At 38.7% G+C, this 5,198-nt stretch overlaps 1 pseudogene; it reads left to right on the forward strand.

Annotated features, from left to right (window-relative positions):
• Window positions 1–4,273: 4,273 nt before the first annotated feature.
• Window positions 4,274–4,808, forward strand: LOC126951255 (cytochrome c oxidase subunit 4 isoform 1, mitochondrial-like; annotated as a pseudogene).
• Window positions 4,809–5,198: the final 390 nt, after the last annotated feature.

Raw genomic sequence — 5,198 nt, forward strand, 5'->3', positions numbered from 1 at the left:
AATATTTGGTGAAAATTTCTGGAGATTTAAAGACTACATAATTACCTCACTGCTTTATACTCTTACAAACACTTTGGGGTCATCATTGAGAACAGTGAGGTATCTACTATCACCACACATATTTATGTAACCAAATCCTATTCTGCTCATATAAATTGTTGAATACTGCAATAATATGAGTCATTGAACTTAGAAATCATATTTTGTCAAAAAGTTTTATATTTTTGTCATAGTCATTAGAAAGTTATAATGTGTTCATCTGTGAATTTTAAATAAATTTTGTGGAAATAATTGCCTGATTGTACATTTTCTTAAGAAACAATTAAATTGATACTAGCTGCCAAATTATTTAAAATTCTCTCTGGTTTTCACCATTGTGTAAGTTAGTGGTTATCTTTATAAAATCCCAAGGACTTCTTGAAAAGTTACAGGAAATCATACTTTTTGCTATGATTCTAATTCCATGGCTGTTTCCTCAATTTCAAATTTCTGAATGTTTGACACAACTGAAATAATAAGAAATGGGGTGGGGCAAACTTGTTAGTGTAGGCAACTGTGAGAAATATAACAAAGTGCCCGGGCTTCCATCTGTTTCCCAGAAGATGAAGGGAGCAGGTGCCTGAGGTGTGCTCCTGTGGAGGAACCCCGGGGCAGAGCTTCAGGACTCATAAAGGTCTAAGACTGTGGGAATCTAAGTCTAGGGCTGTGGGAATCACGTTGGTGGTTTCAGCAGCTGTGATCTGTACTGAATGTCTGACGAACTCCCTTCCTCCCAGGGAGGAATGGATGGAATGTGGATTCTCCACTTTACCTAGGGCTTTGAAACAGCAGGGAGCTCTTTACCATCTCTAAGGCCTTAGCAAGCTGAAGGTATTTAAGACTCATAGGCAGAGGGGCCAGGGTTTCCCCATAAATCAAAGTGAGGATGCTGCATAATTAGAACTTACCACAATTATCTCGGTTTTATTTCAACATATATTTAAAAATTAAAACCAAACAATAAATTGAAGAATAGGAGTGGAGGTAAACAAGCATATTATCTTAAAAGTCTATAGATTCAGCATGGGCCAGATTGTGTACTCAGAAAATGGTGTTGCACAAAATTGTAGTGTAATCTTTATGACCATAAATGATGTAATCATGTGTAACATCTACCTAATTATGTGGATTGAAGAAAGCTGACTTCAAGCATTTTAGAATCAGAGGGTTGGTATGTATTGGATACATAATAATAATGAGTTGCATAACCTCGGGAGATAATTTTACATCTCTGGACCCTCTGAAAAATAAAGAAGTTGAACCAGGTGTTCAAAATCCTATTATCTCAAGTCCTGAAGTTTTTCATTATAACTATCGGTCTATTTTCAAGTTACAAGCAGTATATGATTCACTAATTGTTTTTGTATTATTTTAGTTTTTTTATTTTTGTAAGTATAAATTCATTCATGCTTGGTACAAAAAATAATCAGAGAATTTTTTTAAAAATTAGGAAAACCTATAAACCCAATATCCTAACAAATCTAAAGTGAATATTTTTGTGTCTGTAAGTATAAACTTCTTGTAATACATACACATTTTATTAAATTGGGATTATACTATTCATGCTATTTCATTATTCACTTTTTGTCTTAAAATGTATTGGCCGGGCGTGGTGACTCATGCCTGTAATCCCAGCACTTTGGGAGGCCAAGGCGGGCGGATCATGAGATCAGGAGTCTGAGACCAGCCTGGCCAATATGGTGAAACCCCGTCTCTACTAAACACACACACACACACACACGCACACGCACAATTAGCTGGGCATGGTGGTGGGCACCTGTAATCCCAGCTACTTGGGACGCTGAGGCAGGAGAATCGTTTGAACTTGGGAGGCTGAGATTGCAGGGAGCCAAGATTGCGCCATTGCGCTCCAGCTTGGGTGACAGGGTGAGACTCTGTCTCAAAAAAAAAAAAAAAAAAAAAAAAAAAATCAGATATATTTTCTATGATTATATTAATTTTGCTAATAAAGGATGCATGTTTTTCTGCATGTATATTTTGTATATAAGCCATCTTTTATTTAAAAAATCATAGTAATGCTGATGAAGACTATCAATAAATATCAATAGATTATGTTCAATAACATTATTAATGTGCATTTAAGTTACTTATTTCTGCTATTATTTATGCTTCGGTAAGTACACTTACACACCCATGGTTATGAATTTCTCTGAGTATTTCCATAAGATAAATTCCAAGAAGTAGAATTGTGAAATCGGAGTTGTGAGTGTGTGTTTTAATGTGACAACTATTTTTAAATTAAATAACATATATAATTTTTATAAAATACACAAAAATCATGTTTAGTCATAATTTTAGTGTACTACTTTGTTGAACTTCCATTAAGTGATTTTCTGTAAATATACCTTTTAATATTGCTCAGACTAAATGCATTTGCAAGAATATGTTTAGAAAGTAATGGTGTATTTGTCACTCACACTGGGGCAAGAGAGAAAGGACTAAGTGCTAAAATCAGGCCCCGAATTTCTCATACAGTGATTAGCAGAAACATACACCAAGCAGGTCCGTTACTCTGGGACCTGGCTGGGGTAGAAGTAAAGAGCCTTGGGCTGCTGTCCCTCTTGGCTCACATGAATTTTTTTCTCCTTCTACACGTACTGTGGGTGAGTGATCCCAGAGAATTTTATGGTCTAAGGCTATAGAATCGATGTAACTACTTTCTAAAATCTGGATTGGTACCAACTAAGAAATAACTATTTGGCTACAAATTAGTAAAAACTACCATTTAAAAACATCTTTTTATCAGGAACCATGCTTTATGCCTTAAATGCATGTTTTTGTTAAATTTGCAAGAAGAAAAATAAGAAAGAAAGAAACAAGAAAACAGGAGTTCTGCATTGTAAGTTCTGTTGTGCCTGTGTAAAGAAGAGCTATTGTTGAGGACATCACACTAAATGAAATAATCCAGTAACAGAAGACAAAATGATGCATGATTCCAATTATATGAGGTATCTGAAACAGACAAATTCTTATAATCAAACAATGGAATGGTGTCTGCCAGGAGCTGGGAGGAAAGGAAAATAGGGAATTACTAGTCAACAGGCATAACTTTTGGGTCAAGAAAGATTAATAAGCTCTAGGGAAATGCAGTACAACATTTTACCTATAGTCAACAATAATGTGTATTGTCTTGTAAGGGTGGAAAGTTGTGATACCTTTCTTCACTCATCATAAGGGTCGTGGCCACACTCCTATAACAAAGATGGGTTAACAAGAAACCAATTACTTAATCAAAGTTTAACATGACACAGGAGCCTTCAAAAATGAAGACCCAAAGACCCAGAAAAAAAATGTCCATTTTTATACTTAGATTTGATGAAGAATGGAGAGTTATGAGGAAATGTGATTGGACAAAAGGGCATGATCTAAAGGTGATAGACTGAGGAGGGAAACCTAACAAGGACTGTCCGTTCAGATTATTCTTGGCCTTTCTGTGTAGCATTCCCTCCTCCAGGGTAGGGGACAGGACCCGTCTGGAATGAGCATTTTCAAAGGAGAAGAGAGAAGGGGGACAGTCACCTTTCTAGGTTTTATGGCTTGCTTTGCAAAAGAGCGGTTCTCATTTCTAAGACCTGCTTTGGGGAAGTTATATTCTGACTTCCAAGACTCGCTTCTGAAAGAAGGAGTGGGAGACAGGACGGCAGGAAAAAATGAGAGATAGATTGCTTCTGAGGTGTTCCAGTATCCTTCAGTTCAAAGTACTCAAACACCAAGGCACCATAATTTGGGGTATCATATTCTGACCCTCAATATTACACTTAAAAATTTGTTAAGATGAAGCCAGTTGCGATGGCTGATGCCTGTAATCCCAGCCCTTTGGGAGGCCGAGGCAGGCAGATCATTAAGGTCAGGAGTTCAAGACCAGCCTGGCCAACATCCTGAAATCTCGTCTCTATAAAAATACAAAATTTAGCCAGGCATGATGGCGGATGCCTGTAATCCCAGCTACTCGGGAGACTAAGTCAGGAGAACTGCTTGAACTGGGGAGGTGAAGGTTGCAGTGAGCTGAAATCTCACCACTGCACTCCATCCAGCCTGGGTGACAGAGTGAGACTCTATCTCAAAAAAATAAAAATAAACAAAAAATTGTTAAGATGGTGGATTTCATGTTCAGTATTCTTACCACCCTAAGATTTTTTAGAAATGTAAAAATTGATGCATAGAATTATTTAAAAACCTGCCCAAGATTAAAAAGCTAGTAAGTGCAGTCGCGGGACACCGGGCGTAGAGGGCGGTCGCGACGGGCAGTGGCGGCAGAATGTTGGCTACCAGGGTATTAAGCCTAGTTGGCAAGTGAGCAATTTCCACCTCTGTGTGTGTAGGAGAACATGAAAGTGTTGTGAAGAGCGAAGACTTTTCGCTCCCAACTTACGTGGATCGGCGTGACTATGCCTTGCCGGATGTGGCCCATGTCAAGCAACTGTCTGCCAGCTAGAAGGCCTTGAAGGAGAAGGAGAAGGCGTCCTGGAGCAGCCTCTCCACGGATGAGAAAGTCGAGTTGTACCGCATTAAGTTCAGGGAGAGCTTTGCTGAGATGAACAGGGGCTCGAATGAGTGGAAGACGGTTGTGGTCAGTGCCACGCTCTTCATCTGCTTCACCGCGCTCATTATCATGTGGCAGAAGAGCTATGTGTACGGCCCCCTCCCGGAAACCTTCGACAAAGAGTGGGTGGCCATACAGACCAAGAGGATGCTGGACATGAAGGTGAACCCCATCCAGCGCTTAGCCTCCAAGTGGGACTACGAAAAGAACGAGTAGAAGAAGTGAGAGATGCTGCCCTGTGCCTGCGCCTGCCTCTGTCACCTCCATGCAACTCCATGCCTATTTACTGGAAACCTGTTATGCCAAACAGCTAATAAAAGACCAGCTTACCTGGAAAAAAAAAAAAAAAAAAAAACCTAGTAAGTGGATGATTGAAATCAGATTTGAGGCTCTTCATCCATAATCCCGTTATTTGTCTTAACTCATCATGTTTTATTTGCAGTATGTTTACAGAACATCACAAATTCATCCCAATACAAGGATCACCTGAAACTCACCACTTATACTATTTGAGTGAAAATAGTTATAACCTTGTACTTCTTATGTCTGGTAATATTTGTTTAGTCTCATACATTTCTATCCTAAAAACATTAGG

This window comes from Macaca thibetana, chromosome 3, assembly GCF_024542745.1.
Source record: "Macaca thibetana thibetana isolate TM-01 chromosome 3, ASM2454274v1, whole genome shotgun sequence".
Taxonomy (NCBI): domain Eukaryota; kingdom Metazoa; phylum Chordata; class Mammalia; order Primates; family Cercopithecidae; genus Macaca; species Macaca thibetana.